Consider the following 11396-nt stretch of genomic DNA (forward strand, 5'->3'; position numbering starts at 1 on the left):
AGTAAATATAAAAGATTGCAAAAATGAGACACCTTTATAGGGCATTTACCATGAATGGTGCTTGCAGAACTGGAAGTTTCTCTGAGTGAGCCAGTGAATGGGTGGTGAGACAGTGTGAGGCCGTCAGACATTACCGTTCACTACTGGAGACTTGGTAATAACACTATACACTTAGGCTACACCACATTTATTTTTAACTATTTTTATGTTCTCAATAATAAATTAAACTTAGCTTATTGTAACTTTTTAACCTTACAAAATTTTAATGTTTTTAAAACTTTTTGACCTTTTATAATAACACAAACACATTGTACAGCTGTATAAGAATATTTTCCTTATATCCTTACTCTACAAGCTTTTATTCTATTTGTTTTTATTTACTTTTTACTTTTTAAACTTTGTTAAAAACTGAGACACAAGCACACCTGTTAGCCTAGGTCTCCACAAGTTCAAGATCACCAATATCACTGTCTTCTGCCTTCACATCTTGTCCCACTGGAAGGTTTTCAGGGGCAGTAATACCCATGGAGCTGTCATCTCTTATGATAACAATGCCTTCTTCTGGATACCCCCTGAAGGACCTGCCTTTGACTGTTTTATAGTTAACTTTTTTTTTAGTAAGTACAAGCAGTATACTCTAAAATAATGATAAAAGCAGAGGACAGTAAATACATAAGCCAGTAACATAGTTGTTAATTATCATTATCAAGTATGATGTACTGTACATATTTGTATGTGTTAGACTTTTATACAAATGACAGCACAGCAGACTTGTTTACACTGGCATCACCACAAACACATGAGTGATGTGTTATGCTATGATAGTATAATGGCCACAATGTCACTAGGCAATAGGAATCTTTCAGCTCCGTTATAATCATGCGGGACCACAGTCTTATATGTGGTCTGTCATTAACTGAAATGCTATGCACTGTGTGACTGTATTTCCTTTCCTCTCAATTCGTCTGTTGAGTTCAGCCATGGAATTTTTAATTTTGTTGATCGCACTTTTCAGTTCTAAAATTCCCATTTTGTTCTCCTTTAAATCTTCCATTTTTCTTTTTGCTGATACTCTATTTTCCCACTTGTTTAAAATTTATTTATAATTGCTCATTGAAGCACTTTTACCATGAGTGATTTAATATTTTGTCAGATAATTCTAACATCTCTTGTATCTTGATGTTGACATTGATTCGTTGTGTTTTTTTGTTTGTTTGTTTAACTTTAAATTTTCTTGTTCTTTCTATGATGAATGATTTTCTGTTGAAATCTGGGCATTACAGGTATTATGTTATGACACCTTGGATCTTATTTAAACTTCTTGGTTTCACTGTCTTTCTCTGGCATAGATCTTTTAGGGTAGAGAGAGAGAGAGAGAGAGAGAGAGAGAGTATTGTCTTGTCACTACCAAGAGGTGGTAGAAGACCATGTTCTCTACTTGGCCTTTGTTGACACCAGGAAGCTGGAGGTCTAGTTCCTGCCATCCAGTGTGAAAGTTCTGGCTCCCTATTTATTCTCCTCTGGCACTTGGCTAGTGTAAGTTGTAGAAGTGTCTCATTACTGCTCCCCAAAAGGCTGCCCCTGAGACCACTCATTACTGCTAAGTGATGACAAAAGTCAGAAAACATGAAAGCCAAAGACATGGGATGATATCTTCAAAGTGTTGAAAGTAAAAAACTCAACCAAAAAGGTATATGCAGCTTAACATCGCTCCCCCAACCAAAAAAGTAGTAAGACACTCCCAGATAAACTAAACTCAAAAACTGTATTACTAGTAGACACTTCATGCAAGAAAGTCTAAGCAGAGCTCTTTAGCTGAAATGAAAGGTCACTAGATAGTAGCTCAAAACTATAAAAGAAGTAAAAAGAATTGCTAAATGCAGTGATAGATGTTATGAAAGTCAGGATAAATACACATTTGCTTCTATATCTTTTCTTTCCCATCTGTTTTAAAAGACAATTGCATAAAGCAATTATTATAAAACTGTACTTACGGCTTTGTAATGTATTAAGTTTTAATGTATATGACAATAATAGTACAAAAAAAAGGAGGGAACAGAGAAACTTGGAGCAAAGATTTGTACATTATTGAAATTGAACTCATACTAATGTGAACCAGATTGTTATATGTTAATATGTTAATTGTAATCACTGGGTCAACCACTAAGAAGATATCACAGAAAATAGTAAACAAAATAGTAGAAAAAGGATTAAAAGGTAGACTAGAAAGTATCTATCTAACACAAAATGTGAGAATCTCAAAACAGAGAAACAAAAGAGACACAGATATGTAGAGACACAGACCCTTGTTTTCTACAATCTGTGTGTCTTTTTTTCCTCTGTTTTGGAATTTCCAAATAGCAAAATGGAAAATGTAAATCCTCCCTTATCAGTAATTACTTTATATAAAAGTCAATTAGGCACAACAGTCAAAAGGCAGAGATTAAGAGAATGGATAAAATTACTTGATCCAGCTATGTGCTGCCTAAAAGACACACACTGTAGGTTCAAATAAATAAACAGCTTGAATATAAAAGAATGAAAAGAACATACTGCTTGGTTTCAAACAGTAATAAAAAAAAAACTGGGGTAGGTATATTAATATCAGATGGAAAAAAAGTAAGGAAAAACAAATACTGAGGACAAAAAAGATATCTTAAATGATAAAGATGCCATTGATGAAGAAGATACAACAATTATAAACAGATATGTACCTAGCAACACAGTCTCAAAATAAACAAAGCAAAAGCTGACATAATTGAAAGAAAAAATAAACAATTCAACAATAATATTTTGAGACCTTAATATCCCATTTTCAGTGGGTAGTCCAGCGAAGTTAACGATCGACAAAGAAATAGAAGACTTTCGCACACTTATACCAACTACAGCTAATGGATATCTATAGCACTTTACCCAGCAGCAATGACTGTAAGTATTTAGGAAATACAAGGAACAGATCTAGAATAGTCAAAGCAAACCTTGAAAAAAGAGAGCAAAGTTGGGGTACTCACATTTCTCAATTTTAAAACTTACTACAAAACTACAGTAATTAAGATATGATGGCAGTGACATTATGATAGACATACAGATCAGTGGAATAGAATGAAGAGCCCAAAAATACATCTTCACATTCATGGTCAATTGATTTTTGATGAGGGTGCCAAAAAATAAAATCCATGAAGGAAAATGTCCTTTTCAACCAATGTTGCTGAGAAAAGTAGATATACATATGCAAAGGAAAGCAGTTGTTCCCGGCCTCACATTATGCAAAAAATTATCTTGAAATGACTCATGCAACTAAATGTAAGAGCTAAAACTATAAATCTCCTAGAAGAAAATATAGGAGTTTATCTCCATCATACTGGGTTAGGCAATGGTTTCTTTGGCATCAAAGCACTAATGACAAAAAACAAAAGCTGGATGAAGTGGACTTGATCAAAACGGAAGTTTGCCTCAAGGACACCATCAAGGAAGTGAAAAGGCAGTCCACAGAATGGGAGAAAATATTTGCATTTTATGTATTTAATAATGAACTTGTATCTAGAATATACAAAGAATTCTTAAATCTCAATAATAAAATGACACAAATGCATTTTTTAAAGGGGCAAGGGGTTTGAGTACTGATTTTTCCAAAGAAGACATACAAATAGCCAACACCCAAAAAGATGCCACCATCATTAGTCATTAGGGAAATGCAAATCAGAACCATAATAAGGCCTATTTCACACCCACTGAGATGGCTATAATTTTTAAAAAAAAAAAAGATAATAACAAGTGTTGATAGGAATGTGAAAAAGTCCAAACTTTTTTTTTTTTTTTTTGAGACGGAGTCTCGCTCTGTCGCCCAGGCTGGAGTGCAGTGGCCGGATCTCAGCTCACTGCAAGCTCCGCCTCCCGGGTTCGGGCCATTCTCCTGTCTCAGCCTCCTGGGTAGCTGGGACTACAGGCGCCCGCCACCTCGCCCGGCTAGTTTTTTGTATTTTTTAGTAGAGACGGGGTTTCACCGTGTTAGCCAGGATGGTCTCGATCTCCTGACCTAGTGATCCGCCCGTCTCGGCCTCCCAAAGTGCTGGGATTACAGGCTTGAGCCACCGCGCCCGGCCAAAGTCCAAACTTCTATATATTGCTGGTGGAAATGTAAAATACTGGAACCACTTTGGAAAACAGTTTGGCAGTTTTCCAAGATGCTCACCATATAGCTACCATATGACCCAGCAATTCCAGTCCTATATACATACCCAGGAAATATAAAAACATATATTCACACCGAAATTTTTACATGAATATTCATGGCAGCATTATTCATAATAGCCCAAAGGGGGATACAACTCCAATGCCTAACAACTGTCAAATGGATAAAATTCAGTCACAAAGGGAAATGATGCACTAACACATGTGACAAAATAGATGACTGTTGAAAACAATACACTGAGTACAATAAGCCAGATGCAAAAGATCATGTTTTATGCACTTTCATTTATGCGAAATGTCCAGAACAGGCAGATGCACAGAGACAGATTAGTGGGAGTTTAGTGGTAGATTAGTGGTAGATTGACAGAGACTGGGAGGGTGGAATGGGGAAGTGATAATTCATTATGGGGTTTCTTTTGGGAGTGACAAAAATATTCCAACATTAGATCGTGTGAATATGAATATATTAAAAAGTCACTAAACTTTAGATAGGTGGATTTTATGGCATGTAAAACATATCTTAATAAGATTTTTTAGAAGTTATTATAGTATTGACATAAGGATAGACATATATATCAACACGGCAGAAATAGAGTTCTTAAATAGAATCATATGGTCAATTGACTTTCAACAAAAGTACCAGTAATTCAATGGAGAAAGAATAGTGAAGGATTTCAAAATGCTACTTGAACAATTGGACATCAATATTCAGCTTATATAAAAATTACCTTGAAATGGAACATAGGCCTAAGTGTAAAATCTAAAAGCATAAAAATTCTCAAGTAAAATACAAGGGAAACTATTTTTGAAATTTGACAGATTTCTTAGGAATCAGCCTGAACCATAAACAAAAACATGAATAAATTGAACTCCGCCAAAATTAAAAACTTCTGCTCTTCTCAAAACACTGTTAAAAAGTGAAAACTGAAAATTTTCTACCACTGAAGGGTTGAAAATATTTGCAACACATATTTGGTGAAAGATATGTATCCAGAATATATAAATAACTGCTGCAGCTTTAAAAATAAAGTAAATAAAAAAATGTACAAAATATTTGAGCAGATGCTATACCAAGTAAAAGATATGGATGCCTGACATCATCAGTCATTAGAGAATTATAAATTTACACCACAGTGAGATACCACTGTACACCAACTGCAGTGGGATAAAAAAAAAATGACAGTGCTGAGAGACGTCCTGGAGCACTGCTGGTGGGAAATAAAATGGTAGATACATTTTGGAAAACATTTCGGCAGTATATATATATTTTTAAATTAAACATAAGCCTACTACAAAATCCAGCGATCTCGTTTCTAGGGATTTATCACAAAAAGAATAAAAAGAAATCAAAACTTATGTCCACACAAAGACTGGTTTATGATCATTTTACAGTAGCATTATTTATAATCTCCCCAAACTGGAAACACCCCACATTCCCATTACCGACAGAGGGATAAACTGTCATCTGTCCATATGATGGAACACCACTCAGCAATCCAAAGAAATAAATCTCATTTTAAATTTTTATTTATTTATTTATTTATTTATTCGAGACAGAGTCTCACTCTGTTGCCCAGGCTGAAGTGCGGTGGCGCCATCTCTGCTCACTACAACCTCCGCCTCCCGGGTTCAAGGGATTCTCCTTCCTCAGTCCTCCCTCAGCTGGGATTACAGGTGCACGCCACCATGCCCGACTAATTTTTGTATTTTTAGTAGAAACAGGGTTTCACCATGTTGGCCAGGCTGGTCTCAAAGTCCTGGCCTCAAGTGATCCGTCTGCCTCAGCCTTCCAAAGAAATGCATCTTAAAAGCACTCTGCTAAGTTCAAATATCTAGACTCAAAATGCTACATACTGTATGATTCCGTTTATATTATGTCTGGGGAGAAATCAGGTGAGGGCTTACTTGGGGCTAGGGTATGGAGGGAGGAATCAATTACCAAGGGGACATACAGAAGCTTTTGGGGTGGTGGAACTATTCTAAATATCTCAGTTTGGTTATAATTGTATGACTGCACGTATTTGCCAAAATCCATCAAACTGAACGTGTAAAAGAGGTGAATTTTATTGCGTGTATATATATCATACCTCAATGAATTCAACTTTAACAAATTGAATCTTGACCATCCATCTCACATATGCAAAAAGTCAAATCCACCTGGGTTAGAGATATGAATATAAAAATAAACACAAGCCTCTAGAAGATAACATGAGAGTATTTCACAGCCTTAGGGGAGCCAAAGGATTTTAAGTAGGACACACACACGCACACATACACACACATACGCACATCCCTAGCTTTAAAAAAAAAAAGATAAACTTGACTTCATTAAGATTAAGAAATGCTTATCAAAAAATACCATTAAAAGAGTGATAAGCTACGGAGTGGAAGGAGACATCTGAAATGCAGAAAGCTCATAACATACATGAGCATACAAAGAACAACAATTCAATAAAAAATGTAGAAAAAGTAAATTTAGATGAGAAAAATACCAGGAAGGTACTTAACTAATGAATGTTTTCGCTTTTACAGCGCGCATATGAAAAGGTGTTCAGCAGCGTTAATCAACAGGAAAATATATATTCAAACCACCACAATTTACTATTTACGCCACCATAACAGCCAAAGGTAAAAAAGACTGTCGTTGCCTGGTGTAGGCTAAGATGTGGAACATCTAAAACTCACACACTGGGGTGGGAGCAGACATGATCTTAGCTGCTTTGGAAAACTGGTTGTATCTACCTGTATTAGTCCATTCTCACGTTGCTATAAAGAACTGCCTGAGAATTAGTAATTTATAAAGAGAAGAGGCTTGACTGGCTCATGGTTCTGCAGGCTGTACAGGAAGCATGGCTGGGGAGGCCTCGGGAAACTTGCAATCGTGGTGGAAGGCAAAGGGGAAGCAGGCACATTTTACGTGACTGGAGTAGGAGGAAGAGCGCAAAGGCGGAGGGGCCACTCACTTTTAAACAACCAGATCTCCTGAGAACTCACTCACTATCATGAGAACAGCAAGGGGGGAGTCCACTCTCATGATCCAGTCCACCAGGTGTCCCCTCCAACACTTGGGATTACAATTTGACATGAGGTTTGGGAGGGTACACAAATTCAAACCATATCACTACCAAAATTGACCCAAACATTCTATTACTAGTTACACACTCAAAAGAAATGCATCTATTTTTTTAAATGCATATATATTTACACCAAAATATATGTACAAAAATGTGTATATCAACTTTACTTGGAATGGAGCTAAACCAAAGATAACTCATCAACGCGTAGGATGAATAAACAAATAATATAATATTCACACAAGGGAGTATTACATATTAATGAGAAAGATCAAACTACAGCTAACACAACAACATGGATGAACTTTGTAAGTAGTGAATGAAAGAAGCCAGTCATAGAAATTAAATACCATCTGAATCCTTGTACACTAAGTTCAGAAGCAGTACTAAACTTAGTATTGAATACGTAATACTGGAAAGCTGGATAACGGTTTCCTTTAGGGGACCAGATTAGCAGCTGTGGAAATCTAGCCTGGTGATATTCTGTTTATTGGCAAAATGCCAGATAAATAGGTGAGTTCCCTTAGGAAACTGATCTCTGCCTCTGTGCACTATACTTTGTGCACATTGTAATTAACTTTGTAAAAATTTCAGAATTCCCTTTGGGATTTTACAACTGTACTGAATGTAACATTCATGTGACATTCATGCACAACATGAATAAGTCAGAGTCTATCCCAGCACAGCGCCCAGCCATCGTCCGGATGGCCCATCACACCTGTGGTTGGAATGTTGTGATGAATCCTTTGACAAGGTTGTTGCATCAGCCTCTCCCAGGAATTTTGCTTCGATTTGGATTCTCCTGTCTACCCAGAGTAGCAAGGATAGTTCTTCAGACACACTGGTTTTTGTCCTTCACTGGGTCATCTTCTGTCCACTTTTACCCACTGGGGAGCCAGTTAACATGGTGAAAACACGACAATGGCCAAGGAAGCCACATCACCCAGGGTTGTGCAGGAGCAATGGAGGAACAGGAGCCAGGAGGGCTGAAGGCACCTCATTTCTGAGTCCTCTAACTGACTTACATGAGTGCCTGGTTGCAGCTAACCCTGAGACAAATGCCTGCCTTAGGAGATACTAATATTTTCCAAATCTGTAGCTGATTCACTCACTGAGGTTTTAATTGACACCCCAGGCACTGTATTGTTCCTCCACTTTTCCCTCCCAATATCCCCCACCCTTTCAGGTGGTCTGAGGGTTTTTGCAGGGCTATATACAGAAGTTGTTTGAGGGTAAGCCCTAGTCTTCTTTTTCTGAAAGCCTGAGTTTTTCCAGGTGTCTTCTAGGAGATGAAAAGCTTAATCCTAGAGAGTGACTTCTAGGAAAGTGGGGAGAGAGGTAGAGATGGATAGAGGGAAGAAGAGAGGGAGAGTGTGTGCTGAGATCTGGGAGATGGCAGGAAGGAGATGGCTCATGGGAAGGACCTAGGTCCTACCCACAGAGGTGGGGTAAAGCCACAGGGGCCCAGGCTAGGCCCTCCCAGCTCTGCAGAGATTTATTATGCTACACTCCCAGTAGATTAGAAAAGCCAGTACCATTTGGATATCACACACTCACACAGCCAGGGGAACAGATGGCTTGGTGATAACCAAAACTGGGTAGACCAAAATGTCAGTGACCTCTCCAATGTCTGCAGAACTTGGTCCCAGTTCAGGGGAAATGTAGCCCTCTGATAGTGCAGACTGATTTTCCTACCAACCTGATGTGTCAGTGGCTTGGTGTGAGAGTCCATCAGATTAAGAGAAAATAAAGCAAAGTAATTTGTCTTCCACACTCTAGTCTGGTGAGTAGGAACCACACCGTCTGTATGATAGTAGACCCAGTATTTTTAGTCCGCACCCTGGACACGAACAGTGTTTCCTAGGATTTTACTGTTGGTGGTGTGCTGGACAAAGGCCTAATCATGGAAATGAGACCTCAGGGTCTGGGGTGTTGATAAATTCCATGGAGAGGATATAGGGTCTTATCCATATTCCAGCAAAGAACACATAATCAGCAGTTCTAAAGACACATCAGGGTAGACCTTCCTCCAACTGACAGTTCTGATGCTTCTCTTCCCATCTGTCTTATTTCCTCTGTCTTCTGAGGATGCTGCTTATTATTATTTTTATAAAACATTCTCATGAAGAGAGAATTAAATATGCATGTGTTTTAAAATTAAGTATGCATAACAAAGTCCTAAAAAATGCTTTAATGGAGCCAGTGAGTCAATCTTTCATGAATATTTTAATTTTTAGGTGGCCCAGCTCAGGTAACTTACATAATTGTACTGTGTCCTTACAGTGAAGCAAAAAAAAAAAAAAAAAAAGGTTAAGGTCTGGGATGGAGATGGAGATGGAGGTTTTACACACGTGCGCGCACACACACACACACACACACAGATATACACGTGCACATAGACATACACACACCCATATGTATGCATGTGTGTGCCTATTAATTGCTGTTCCTACTCAGGACTCTGATGAAAGCCACACTATTACAAGTGACCTTGGTTTATTTGAAGGCTGTAGAAAAGTCGGCCTCATCTTTTCAAATACCCCTGAGTTAACTTTCTTCTGAAACTTAACTTTGCCCAGCAATTTTCATGAATGGCTGGGGACATTTTTCTAGTGTACCAGTGCCTGAGCCTCATCCCCAGATCTTCTGACTTCGTTCTTCTTAGGCAGGGCCTGGACAGGTGCATTTTCAAAGCTCCCACTGAGCAGTCTGGATTGAGGTGAGCTCGCATGCACAGGCCTCTGCTGCTGGCAGTGGAGACCCAGGAGGAAGGAGACTGGGAGCTGTGGGACTATGGATGGGCATGTCTCTTGATAAAAGAACAGATTCGTTCACACATTTTTATATCACCTTAGAAAAATTGATGCTAGTTTTTGCTAACAATAAATGACTTTTTGTATTGATGTGGGAGAAGCCAAACCCTGACCTCCAGTCTGCACTGCACTGTTCACCTGGGAGACAAAGCTTGTTCTCGTGTCACCCACAGCAGTGTGCTTCCTAATCCTTACTGTGCATATGAAATCCCACTGGGACCTTGGTAAGACCTGTGATCTGGCCCAGCCGGCCTGGGGGGAGCCTAGGACCTTGCATTCTTCCAATCCAGCAGGTGATGCTGATGCTCCTGGTCCATGGACCACACTTTGAGTAGCCAGGGCCACGGAGCATTTCCTTCTCAGCTTGTGTTAAACAGTCTTGTGTTTAGAAAGCTCTCTAGCCAAAAATCTACTGCACTCCAGCACAATTAATCTCTGCCCCTTCCTGTGCAAGGGTCAGTCCTAGGGAACAGGACTCAGGTTCCAGAAGAACGCATATTCAGAGACGTTTCCAGCGTCACTTCCTTCCTTCTGCCTTGCTTCCTCGGGAGAGGAAGTCACCTTTCTCTCACTCATTTGCTCCCTAGACATTCCTCAGCCTTTCCTGGAAAACAAGTAGTGTGTGCACCTCTACCTGCTGTGAGTCTTGAGGGAGGAAATAAGAGAAGACAAGAGGAGACCGCAGCGGGATCAGGCAAATTTTCCTTCCTCCTATGGCTGTGAGACAGTGGCTTCCTGGCAAGACATCAATAGGTATTTCAATAGTCCATAGTCAGAGGACTTCAATAGTCAATAGTTCAAAGGACTTCATAGCCAGATAAGGCATTCAGTAATTTTCCCCCAAATATTTTTGGCGTGTATAAAGTTTTATTTCCACCAAACTAAATAGCTACGATTACCTTTAATAAATAACTGCTTTTTAACAAGATACATGCTCTTTAACATTTTTTTCATAAGTGTATGTTTTCTTTTACATATTCAAATGTATGTGAAAAATGAGTGTGACTTTCGGAAGTCTTAGAACAAACTAAAATTTCTCGCTAAAATAAATGATACTAGCCCTTTCACTCAAACTGTTTTTCTTTTAACTGGAGCAAATTAAATAGGTGGGTACAGGTGCACAAAGAATATTTTGCCCGATATCCTTATGATGGAAGAGTTCAGACCATGCCGTGCGAGCATGAACACAGCTCTCCATGAAAACAGATAAAGGGATTCACGTATGCATCAACCACAAGTGTGGGCACCAGTGTAGGCACCAAAACTTCAATTGGGAGGACTTGGGAGTTGAGAATGTATTTTACTATTGTCCTCTAGG

General features: G+C 38.7%; 1 long non-coding RNA gene across 4 annotated transcripts in view; it reads left to right on the top strand.

Annotated features, from left to right (window-relative positions):
* The window catches only part of LOC105470553 (uncharacterized), a 63055-nt gene extending 52059 nt beyond the window's left edge, over positions 1-10996 (top strand). For all 4 annotated transcript variants that reach the window (XR_011614290.1, XR_011614296.1, XR_011614295.1 and 1 more), the window contains 2 exons: positions 6724-6819; positions 10666-10996. This is a non-coding gene — a long non-coding RNA (uncharacterized lncRNA). The remainder of the gene's footprint in view (positions 1-6723; positions 6820-10665) is intronic.
* Positions 10997-11396: the final 400 nt, after the last annotated feature.

This window comes from Macaca nemestrina, chromosome 15, assembly GCF_043159975.1.
Source record: "Macaca nemestrina isolate mMacNem1 chromosome 15, mMacNem.hap1, whole genome shotgun sequence".
Lineage (NCBI taxonomy): Eukaryota > Metazoa > Chordata > Mammalia > Primates > Cercopithecidae > Macaca > Macaca nemestrina.